The following is a 12,908-nucleotide window of genomic DNA, read 5'->3' as shown; positions in this document are numbered from 1 at the left end:
AACTTCTTGCATCAGGGGGCAGGATTATAATGGCCAACAGGATCAACTAAAGCTTTGTTGTAAAGATAAAAATCAGTGTATCGTTCATTAGATTTATTTAACTGTATTGAGATTAATAAAACATAGTTGATAGTAATTAGTTAGCTAAAGTACAGTACTGTTAAGAAGCCAGTGTAGCCTTACAAAGTCAGTAGTGTGTGTTTGTTGAAAAGGGAAATAAGTCATAAAGGGTTCAACTTGAGTAATTTATCTAAGACAGATTTGTTTTAGCTGTAAGCTAAAACAAATCTGTCCTTGGGAAGACTCTCCATTAGATTACAATGTCTTTACGTTGGAACTGGTCTCCCCAAGGACCGATGTGGTAGTTGTTTGTATTATTGTTTTGTTTGTATAACTGTTTCCTGCTCCCCAACCGGTCGAGGCAGATGGCCGTTTAACTTGAGCCTGGTTCTGCTGGAGGTTTCTTCCCCTAGGGGGAGTTTTTCCTCTCCACTGTTTGCCTAGTGCTTGCTCAAGTTGATCTTGTTGGGCTACATGTGTTTCTGGTCTGTCTTGTGAAGCACTTTGTAACATATGTTTAGAAAAGTGCTCTATAAATACATTTATTATAATAATTAACAACTTCAGCTTACAAATATGGTCCCAAATATGGTTTACATTTGTATTAACTATAGACTACGCTAAATCTTTTCACATCAAGAATAATTGGAAATACAACCATTTGTGTTCTTGCCATGAGTTAGATGAGGAAACTGTTTACCGAGCTCAGCAACCAAGCTTAGCTTAGCCTATGGATAAGGTAGAAGGAATAGGAGCAATAATACGAGTGTTAAGGAAGTGACCTTTCAAGGTGCTGGTAGGCCTCTTGAGCATGCATGCTCCTTCTTAGACAGTCAAGTCCGTAAAAAATCTGTCTGTTGGCTCAAGCACCACATTCTGTGTGAAGTCGCCCTCCTCATCTAAATCCACTTTTATCTGGCAAAAAACGGTTTTCAAAATGTCAAATTATTCCTTTAAAGCTTTAAACACCACTCTCTCTAATATAGCAGTTGTTCACTGCAGATAAAAATGTAGGACACCTATGATCATGACAATTAATATTAATCTGTTGAACTTTAAATAGCTTTAAAGAAAACTGCAATGTATTTATTACAGTCCTCTGGAAGCAATTAGAGAGAATGTTATGTTAAATTCAAACTAAAAAAACATGATGACAGGTATTGACAGGTATTAAGATACCGAACGTTCATATCTGTGTTTAGTCCACAAAAAATGTAGCTACTTCAGATCAGTGACGGTTCTCTCAACTGTCTGTTCCTGGAAACAAAACTGTCCGTTTTAATTCATTATAAAGAAGGGATAGACTGGAGCCGGTCCTTTCTCATCTCTTCCTAACGGCTGCAGTGACACTGCCGAACACTGTTCTTAAAAGGGCATGCTATAGAGACTTGGCTTAAGCATTTACTCCAGCATGTGTGAGTAGTTTAAGTGATAGATGCAGTCCAGAAGGTCCCTCCAACCCTTCTCTTGTCTGAAAGTAATAATCCATTCAGCCTGACGTTTCTGTGCAGTGCTTTGGGCAAAACAGTCGAGCCTTGATACAGTAAACCAACCCTGAGCTCTTGCTTAAGCCTCTGTCCATATCTAGCATTCTCTTTAGAAATACAATGTCATGTCCTCGTCTCGTCTCCAAGCAGAATCTGTAAAAAAGACGACCTTTTATTTCCCCCCATCCTGTTCTGTTCTTGGACTAGACAACAATCACTTTGCTTTGTTATATGGCCATACATCACACACCCTCCTTTCTCTGCTTACATAACTTGTCTTTTTCTTTACTTTATTACTGTCCTTGACTCTTTTCACGTCTTCTTAGACTTTTTCTCTGCTACTACTTTAAGAGAAATTCTTATAATGACGGTGTCACTAGCAGCAAAACTGACAACAGCATTGAAAGCAACAGTAAAGCCCTATGTCTTTCTCTGAGTTTCTGTCTACATGTCACTCCCTGCCCCCATGTAAACAGTAGGTCTTCTGTATTCAAGGGCCGTGGGTGAATAACAACACCCTTAGGGTCAACATCACATTGGTCTATTGTATGACAGGCCACCATGGTTTGTACAACGTGCCACCCACCATGGTTTGTGTAACAGGCCACAAATAAACAGCAAATAGAGAGTTCAGAAGCTCATTTGATAGCACCCAGGAAAATGACATCATATCAAATGTGTATTAGAGCTGCCCCCCCTCAGTATATAGTGCACACACACCGCTAATACTACAAATGCCAGAATGTTTTATTTGTTTGTTGTTTGTTTGTTATCAGTCAAAACCGTCAAGCTCCTCCTCCTTTTCTGTTGACAATCATTAGCATCTATGCAGCCAGTCACATCAGACAAACTTAATCCACTATCTCCCCAAAAATGGCCAAATGAAAGAGGCCAAGTGCACAGTTTGCTAAAAAACTTAGCGTACTCCGCACTGAGTTTACCGATGATTTGCCAACTTTGAAGCCCAGAAATGCAGATTTGAACTGCTCAGTAATCCATTTGTGGTTGACGTGGAAAACACAACAACCAACCTCCAAATGGAGCTGATTGAACTCCAGTGTAGTAACGTGCTCAAGTCCAAGTAGGACTCTGTGGGTGCTGCACGGTTTCCATGTTTCCTCCCCGACACATTACCCCACCTCTGTGCCCAAGCTGCTCAAATGCTTTCTATGTTCGGCAGCACATATCTATGTTGATGAAGATGAACAAAACACCACTCAGGACTCGTCTCACTGATGAACACCTTAACTCAACCTTGAGGATTTCCTCAGCTCAGAGCCTAACCCCAGACGTCTAAGAAGAGAAGCCAGGAATCCAATGTGCACCAGAGTAAATCAGAGTGTAGCAAGCTGAGTTTGAATGATGCTGTCTTTATGCACTTTTTCTACTCCAAGGCACGGACTGTTAATAGTTGAAGGATTGAAGTAAATTCTTATTATTTTTTGGTTGTTTTGTTTTTGGCCTGTGAGAAAAAAGATTTTCATAAAAAAAATAAAAAAAAACTCGAAAGACTACAGATACAGACCTAATAAGAAGCAAATACCACTGATGTGTGTTTTATTTCAACTATAATTTCTCATTTGTTTATAATATGAAGCTTTGCTTGCTCCAGATTTAGTGTTTACACAGTATGAAAAGATCCAACATTACAAATCTGGAGAGATGGGAAAACATGCACTATTGCAGTCAATTGACAATTGACACCCCTGCTTTAACTGTTCACACATAACGCTATTTTTTAGAACTGGGGAGAATCAAAAGCATCACTACGATGTGCAAGCAGTTTGATGAAGGCAGCAGAAAAACGTGATAGGTGGTAGCATAACCCAACCAGGCATGTATTATTATTAACCAGGCCCCAGTCTTCCTCCAACTTGAACTTTATAATAACTCCTTCCTGCCGTACAGCTGCACATAGTAGCCGTCCGAGCAGCGTTTTTCCTTTTTTGCTGCAAGCAACTGAATCTGTGACCATATTAGTTGATCATGTTGTACATGACACTATTAACCATGTTTTAGAGCAAATCACTTCTAAAATGCAAAACTAGCAAACGGGTCAGTCACCAGTAATGTTTTGAAGGCGATGTACACTCCCATCCAAAAGTATTGGAACAGTGAGGTCAGATCCTTTGTTTTTGCTGTAGATTGAAAACACTTTATATTAAAAGATGAATATGAGACAAAAGATCAACTTCAATACACAACTTAGAAGATAGCTCCTTTTGTTCAAACCCACCAATTTTCCATGTGAGCAAAAGTATTGGAACATATGACTGATAGATGTGTTTTGCTGTCCTATTACATTGATTATTCAAACAATAAATATTACTGAATGTCTACGCTCAGGTTCAGATTTGGGTTTTGCCTGTTTAGACTGCATTTATAGTAAAGAGGTGTAACCAACACGAAGACCAGAGATTTGTCTATGGGTGAAAAACAAGCAATTGTGAAGCTGAGAGAAGATGTAAAATCAATCAGAGCCATCGCACAAACATTGACCATATCCAGTACAACAATTTGGAATGAAACATTGCAAACATTGTGAGAGCCGTAAAGAAAGACCATAAATTAACGGTAGTGACTTCAGAGGGCAGGCGTATCGCAATCTACTGTACGCAGAAGACTTGGGATCAAACAAAAGGTGCTATTATTTTACCAATACGCCAGCGTTTCTGCGTTTGCAAAGCCACATCCTTGAGCTCTTCCCGTGGAAGCTGAGATATTTCCAGGCCACATGAGATATGTAAACCTTTCATGATATTCTGCATTTGAGCTAACTCAGCTGGCACCTTTTGGTGCAAAGGAGCACCTGGTCTACCTCAAGTTCCTTCAAGATGTGAGCCCAGACATCAAACAAACAAACAACAACAGCAAAGCTTTCTTTAGATCACTGCCTGAAGCTCGTAATAATAGCTATGGGTTGAAAGAACACCCCCACAAGCAATTATTTGTGAGTCAAAGTAATTGGATGTAATTCTGTAATTTGTCAGTCAGATAGATACTGGCCTGCTTAAGCTAAGGAATTGAAAGTAAGTACTGCAATTACTGCATTATCATTACTCCTTTTTCCTTTAGCAAGCTGTAACAGAACTGATTCATTGATTAGCGTATGATCACTTTAAACAGGCTAATAAGATGCAGTATAAAAAATGACGGTGAGTATAAGCTTTACTTTAAAAGTCATACCTATAATAGGTATTGTTGGTATTTTTTTGTTCTGCAGAATATATAGTGCCTAGTGTCTCCCATACACGGATTAATTGCCAATATGATGTATTTAAGTTGCAGACTGAAGCCCCCAACTTTGCTGGTAAGTCAAGAACCTTGCAGCTTCCTCTTGCAGTTTAACACAGCGGTACTGCTGATGTCACACCAGTCTGACCATTGAACTCAATCTTAGCTTTACTTTACTTTTTTAAATACTAAAATCCTTTACTTAGAGCATGGACTCATTGCTATAAGTAACATTCCTCACACTTTTAGCTACAGATCTATCTGTGAAAATGCAAAAACAGGTTGGTGTCAAGGCACAACTTTGGCAGAGCCCAAAACTCAATGGGAATGGAACCTCGGCTGACAATTCGGACATAGTTCTCACTCTGGTACAAAGATGGCACAGTATTGTCTCCATATTTGCACAGTAACCCCACATTCTGTTATGTTAACAGTGTGTCTTCTATCTCTGCTGTATAGGTCGTCAACACCTGAACCAAACTGACTAAAACACAAATGTAAGCACACGCATACACTAAATGCAGATGTCAGAGTAACATCAGAGGCAGACAGTGACACATGTTTCTATGTTTAAATTGAGGAACTACTGAATTTAAAAAGCTGCCAAGAGACAGCTAGTTTATGCTCCGAAGATAAGGAAAGCAGGTGTAGGAGAGGAAAGTGGTTCATGAATTAAAAGAGAGGAGCAAGCGAATCAAAGAGGAAGAATTAGGGAAGCAGAGTGGGAGGGAATGTTTTCTTTAGAGGAGATATTAGCCATGCAGGCAGTTATCATCTTCAGAGATATCACTCTAATGGACAACTGGTTGTTGTGACTGCAAGCATGAAATTACTTCAGCGAGACCAGAGGTGAAGCTTTTAAGCAACATTTTAGAATGGGTTGCACTACTCCCCTCAGAGTGAAGCTAAAGGACTAGTTTTGTATTTTGTTAAAATGTTTTCAAGCAGTATGTTTAAATGTTAATGTGGGAATGTGCATGCAAGTTTTAGAGCTTTACTTCTGTCAGATTGCTTTATGTCACATAGGTGTTTGTTATTAATTTAAGTGTTTGTTGGGATGTTTCCCTCAGGATTTGGCTTATGGTCACGCGTCTGTCAGAAGCATCTCTGACTCAAACACTACATCACACCACTCGTACACAACATGTGAAACATTTCCCAAGGTGGTTTCTGCCTGTGTCAGCGTGCGAGCCAGCTTCTAATAAGCCATCACAGCTGCAGCTCTAGACTAACAACTTGGAAGAACAAGGCGTGCAATTATGCAAAGTGCATAAACACACTGCTGAGCATGGCAGTTAAGAGTGAACACACTGACCACCCTCCTGCCCTCTGAAGCAAATCCTGGACTTCATGGTGTTGAATCAATCATCAAACAGCTTCTGTCCAGACAGTGCCTGTCACAACATTTGTATTTGTCCACTGTTCCTTAAAAAACAACTCAGCTCTATAAAGTATTGGCTGCCTTAAATAGGCTGGATCATTTTAAATTTGTTTGCTAGCTTAGCTGTGAACACGTCACCCACCCACCTGTAAGAAGCTCTTGAAGCGTACTGGGCATGAGAAGAGCATGCCCAGCAACACTTAAGGTCCTTCAGGGCTTTTTTCAGTAATTTAATGCAGCCCCTGGCAGCAGAGGCACCAGATGGAGGAGGTCACTGCTGCTCATGCACACAAGGACAACATTTTACAGTATCTCTGTGCTGTAAATCAAAACTACTACGACTACTAGATTCAAAAATAGTTTCTATCTAACAGCAGTTTCTACTCTCAACGCTGACAAATTCTAATATGGTTGTGTGCAATGTTTTGTTTAGGTCAAATTACTGAACTGGTTCTAAACACATTAAAAGGTAAAGATTATTGCTAAAACATGGAAACACTCTGTGATCTATATGTAGTACTGAATTGTGGCATTAGACCATTCAAGATTTATTGATCACTTCTATGGAATTTGTGTGGGGCAGAAATAAAAGCTGAGGACATAAAAATCCTACTGAGATTTCTACTTCTTATAGTAGAGACTAGCAGAGAGCAGCAGCATAGAGAAGACTGAGGGCTGCGAGTGTTTTTAAGACAGCAGAGGTCGCAGCTAGGATTGAACACAAACATACTTTTTGTGTAAAACAACTAGAGTGTTCCACTATTATGCCATTTGGGGTAAACAGGAACACACAGGGCACACAGCGTGCCATGGCACAACAGATTTGTGTGTTTGTATCTGAAAATTGGCAACACTGACAGGAAAATGAACTTTTACCTGTCCTCTAAAAAACTTCAAGGAAACCATGTATGTTAAACTGGAGTCACCATCACTTTGAATGCAATTCTGACATCCCTCCCCTCAACAACAACCAACAGCTCGTCTCAGCGGCTCTCAAGGTGTTAGTGACTCCACATACTTCAAATACCTGGGACTTCCAACCAGTCAGCTAGAACCAAAAAAGCATTTAGATCAGATGTGAAATTCAAACTCAAAGTCCAGTTACAACTGAGCAGAATATTTGGGGTAACCAGTCTATTTGAATTGAATCTTCAAATATCAGTAAGGTGCAGATACCACATTCACATTTGCCCACATATTGTGTTTATAATCTCCTCACAAACTAAAACACAGTGACAGAGCCAGCATGCCGTCTCTAATGTGAGTGATCTTTGGGTAGTTTAGGAAACAGACTCCACCCCAATACAGACACTGTAGTATAATTTAGACGTAAAACCGTAGAGTGTCAGGGTACAGAGCTCATGTGTGTATTTTCACAAGAGATGCTTGCTAATTGAAACCTTTTCAAGGTTATACCACAGCAGATTGACTGTGTGAAACTGCCGTCCTTTGGTGTGTTTGACCAAATGTTTGCATGCGTTCGCTCATCTGTGAGTGGTGTTTAATGCCGGTGGCAGGGCTATTGCTGAATACGATAGGGTCTATCTTCACATTATCATGGCTGACTGGGCCTGGGCCTGTGTGATGAATCAGGAACTTAATAATAAGCTGCTTATGTAAACATTACTATTGTGCCTCAGCCGCAGCATGGTAGAGAAAAAAGGGCTGCTGCTACTCACAGAAACAACCATTGTGAAGAAAAAATGTTTCAAATCGTTCTCATTTTACTTGCATTTAGCGTTTAGTTTTATTTTTTGACTGAAATATGTATGTAAACACATTCACTTTTATGAATTAAAAACAATTTCAGGATGAAGACTAATTGAGGGCTTTTTAAACGTAACACTATCGTAGGTAGCAAGTCTGATGTTTGATGTCAAAGTAAATCTTATAATAAGCAGGACAGAGCTGCAGAGCATACACAGTGTTAATGTGTCTGAATCCAGCCTCCTCCTATACATTTGCTCCTGTGTTTTGATACTGGGAATGTAAAAATTGACACAATCTTGCAAACACTTTGAATACTGTCACCCCATATAGACTGTTTGGGCATGTTAGGAAAGCATGAAATGCCATGCCTAGTTAGACACTTACTGTTCACAACACAGCGTTATCGAGATTTAAGAAACTGCCTGTGAAATTATCAAATGTCATTCCTGCATTAAAATGCATGTTGTAATAGAAAGAAAAATTCAGAAGACATTAAATATGCAACACTTTTAACACAGAAGTGCAACTTCTTCCCCAAAGTTCAAACTGTTTTTGTGATAGCAGTACAGCAAGGCTGCAGCCTCAACTCTTCTTCATGAGTCAACAATGCATGACAGTGACATGGAAAAGGGAACCAGTTTTGTGTATGTACTCTGTCAACACACACACACACACACACACACACACACACACACACACACACACACACACACACACACACACAAAACAACCAATTACACCTGCAGGCCCTTATACTGTAGATAAACAGCACTGTGTGTGCACAGGGATTATGGGTGGACCTGTGTTTATTTGAGCGGCCCTATTTCTTTAATGACTACTATTTCATTGTCGTGTTAATACATGCACATCAAAGAGACAGAGGTGAATGAGTGAATAGGTCTCAGATGTCCTAGGATATTACTGCAGTGGTTGACACACACACACACACACACACACAAAATGAATCTTTTCAAATAAGGCCGTCTCACCTCAGTACCTGTTGCGTTTACTGTACATTATATAATGTAATGTTATTAGGAAAACTAATTGAAAATATTCATTTTGTACATTTCTATAATGTCATTTACCTCACAATCTGATGTTGTGAACTGTGAAGTAACCTCAGAATTTTATTACATATAGCAGCAGCAGAGCTACTTACAGAGGAGCAGAGGTCATCTACACACACAGGAGAGATGAAGTAGGGGGTGCAGGCTGCTGCCTCTCCGCTCAGGTTTCCCTCGCCTTCCCAGGTGCCACTCACACAAAGATAAATCCACAGGATGCAGACAGCTGTGGCACACTGATGAACAGATGGCTTGACAGGGAGATGGAGGAAAACGGACCGACCTGTCAACAAGTCCTTCTGACAGCTTACCTTTCCACCCTCCCTCCGTCCTCCACACAGAGCGCTGCAAGCTGCCTCAGTAGCCAGATAACAGGAAAGACTAAATAAAGAGACAGAGACACAGTGGAGACAGCTCAGGAGAGAAGAAACTGCTGCTCATGAGGGTTTTATAATCAGCCTGTGACTCCTCCCCCACCAATCTCTAACTTTGTCCCTCCTTCGTTGGCATGACAACAGCCAATCGCTACTCGGCATAGCACAAGCCTCCTCCTCTCCACTGTCCTCCTCCTCCTCAAGCAGCCTCTAGTGTTGACAGGATTGTCACACACCAGCAAGAGCTATGAAAGCATGTGTTATTCTGTGTTAAGTAGAGTATAGAAAATGTTTTTCTGTGTCTGTAAATGCAATCTGCCTGTATTAGGCGTGTTTCAGATGATTCTGTATGTACCATGCATGCGTACATTATTGTATCAAGTCTGTACATGTGAACATGTGCATGGGTGGATGCATATACCTCGATATAAATACCTACAGTATATATGTAATTATATGCACATGTGCTGTACTAGTACAGTATACAGTGGTACATGTGCTTGTCTTTCCTCAGTATTTTTCCATTAGATCTATATTTATATCAGGTGTGACATGAGTGGTCCCGTTAGTCATTCCATTAGCACAGATTAAATGCAACAGCGTGACAGTCAAAGAAACATAAAGACAACAAAAACACACATAAAGATCAGTTGGAATAGCAGTGTTAAATGTGCAGCCAATGCATATCCTTTAGTATGCATGCAAAGTATAAGTATTTTGTGCACTCATTTGTGTTTTATTGAATATATTTTGAGACAGATTGCTGTACTTGTGTTTGTAACTCTCACGTCTCGAGTTAAGAGCAGTTGCGAGGTTAACTTTACAGCTCTAAAATGGCTGTATCTGCAGCCATGCAGTGAGAGTTAAGTTCACACACTCACCCACAGCACTGGCACATGTTTAGTTGTATGTATCTGCAAACACTTTAGTTTCTTGAAACACTTGATTTGTTTGTAATGTAGAATTCAGTTTATTCATTTGGATACAGCACTGTTCTCTTTGTCTTCCAGCTCGAACCCCTGTTCCCACAGAAGACACCATCTGATCTGTATCTGTATGAGGAATTTTATCACTTTACTTAGAATATAATTCATACTTTTCTTTGATAAAACTTTATGATGTGAATTGTAATAGACCAAATTAACTGCTAATATCTAATTATAAAGTGAGAAACATGCAACCACTCAATAACTTTTTATTTTGCTCTTTACTTCATGTGTTACTGCAGATGTTCTACTTTACTATTCTTCACTAATGACGTCTTAAAGCTATAGATTAGAAAATTAATTAGGAAGTAAAAAAGACTTGAGCACATATGGAATGGTAAATTGGCAATAATGACTCATCAGTCAGATAGATTTTGCATTGCACAGCTGATGGTTTTTTTTATAGTCATCTCAAAGCATGAGCAACACTGGGGAAATGATCTGCCATTGTTGAGACCAGAGACCAGAGGCAGGGAAAAACCAGAGGCTGCTACTGTACTGATATTGTTAGTAGAGAATCCAGAGCCTGGGTGAGCGCGCACAGGCAAGACAGGTCCAAAACAGGTAGAGCACAATCTGGCATGGTTGAGAGCACCCGAGGTGCAGGTAAAAGTAATTAGGGTGTAAAGTGAAGGGAACACAGGTGGGACCAACAGGAAGTAGCAGTGTAGTGTGTGATCATAAAAATAGGCATAAGAATGATATATTGGACACTTTAGCCCTGTTTACACTTTCATTCAGGACAGAATCATTTCACCACAAGGGTGTCATGTATGAAATTAGGACAATCATTGGTGACCTTCCTTCATGCTGGAATCGGCAGCAGTGAAATTGCTCTGTCCTGTCACATGCTGTCTTAAAAAGAAGTGGCACACTGGGGAAGAGGGGGAGACATTTAGATTTGGTGTAAAACATTATAATTTACTTGGCTCTATTTCATGTATCATGACACTTGCACATGCAGCAGCACCAATTCCTCTCACCTGAACTGTTTTATCCCACAACCATCTTTCATGTCTTTGTGATAATTGAAATATAACATAAAAAATAACATTGCATGACACTTATCAGCTAAATGTGAAATCACATCACATATTTTACAGATATTGTCAAGTTTTTAATGGCATCACTAGTAGTCAGGGTTAGGGTTAGTAGTGCCCTTTACAGTGTTACCATTTTGTCCCCCAACCTAATAACACAGACCAGGGGTTATCGTAACTGGGCCTCAAGGACCTCCTGCCCTGCCCATAGATGATCAGGTGTATTCTTCGCGCTTCGGATTGACTGAACATGCCTGATCCATGTAATCAACTGTGGGGAGGGCAGACAATAGGGAAACTAGCAGGGCAGAGGGTATTTGAGGAACAGGTTTGAAAACCCTAGACATAGATGCATAAATTATTAATTACAGTAAGAAATATAGTAATCTAGCCACAGGGGTTGCAAGCCAGTGATTTCTGTGCCGGTCCCAAGCCCGGATAAATAGAGAGGGTTGCGTCAGGAAGGGCATCCGGCGTAAAAATTGCCAAAATAACCATGCGAATCATCCACAAGACTTTCATACCGGATCGGTCGCGGCCCGGGTTAACAACGACCGCCACCGATGCTGTTAACCTACAGGGTGCCGGTGGAAATTTGACTACTGTTGGTCGAAGAAAGAGGGGAGGCAGGAGAGTTCGTGGTCAGAGAGAGAAGGGAAAAGGCAAGAGCATAGATTTGAGAATAGGGACTCTTAACGTTGGCACAATGACAGGGAAAGGCAGAGAGCTGGCAGACATGATGGAGAGAAGGAAGGTAGATGTTCTGTGTGTCTAGGAGACAAGGTGGAAGGGCAGCAAGGCACGTAGCATTGGAGGAGGATACAAACTGTTCTACCATGGTGTGGATAGGAAGAGAAATGGGGTAGGAGTGATCTTGAAGGGGGAGTTTGTGAACAATGTTCTAGAGGTGAAAAGAGTCTCAGACAGGGTGATGAGCATAAAGCTAGAAATTGAAGGGGTGATGATGAATGTAGTCAGTGGGTATGCTCCACAGGTTGGCTGTGAGTTAGAAGAGAAGGAGAGATTCTGGAGTGAGTTTGATGAGGTCATAGAGAGTATCCCCAGAGGACAGAGAGTTGTTGTTGGAGCAGACTTCAATGGGCATGTTGGGGAGGGCAACAGAGGTGATGAGGAGGTGATGGGCAGGTTTGGTGTGAAGGAAAGGAATCTGGAAGGACAGATGGTGGTGGACTTTGCTAAGAGGATGGAAATGGCTGTAGTCAACGCTTACTTCCAGAAGTGAGAGGAACATAGAGTGATACAGAAGTGGAGGTAGGAGTACACAGGTGGACTACATCCTATGTAGACGAGGTCATTTGAGAGAGGTTAGTGACTGCAAAGTGGTGGTAGGAGAGAGTGTAGCCAGACAGCACCGCATGGTGGTGTGTAAGATGACTCTGGAGGTCAGGAAGAAGAAGAGAGGGAAGACAGAAAAGAAGACCAAGTGGTGGAAGCTAAAGAATGAAGAAACTTGTGAGGAATTCAGACAGAAGTTGAGACAGGTTCTGGGTGGTCAGGATGAGCTTCCAGATGACTGGGAAACTACAGCAGAGGTTATCAGGGAAACAG

General features: G+C 40.8%; 1 protein-coding gene across 1 annotated transcript in view; it reads right to left on the bottom strand.

Moving 5' to 3' along the window:
- cdk18 (cyclin dependent kinase 18) overlaps positions 1 to 9,343 on the bottom strand; it is a 40,414-nt gene extending 31,071 nt beyond the window's left edge. Inside the window, exon 1 of the mRNA XM_026344570.1 lies at positions 9,035 to 9,343. The gene's annotated coding sequence lies outside the window, so the exon portion shown is untranslated. The remainder of the gene's footprint in view (positions 1 to 9,034) is intronic.
- Between the last annotated feature and the right edge of the window lie 3,565 nt (positions 9,344 to 12,908).

The sequence above is a fragment of the Anabas testudineus genome, chromosome 5 (genome assembly GCF_900324465.2).
Source record: "Anabas testudineus chromosome 5, fAnaTes1.2, whole genome shotgun sequence".
Lineage (NCBI taxonomy): Eukaryota > Metazoa > Chordata > Actinopteri > Anabantiformes > Anabantidae > Anabas > Anabas testudineus.
The sequence above is the reverse complement of the archived record's forward strand: the minus strand, read 5'-3'. Positions and strand labels throughout refer to the sequence as shown.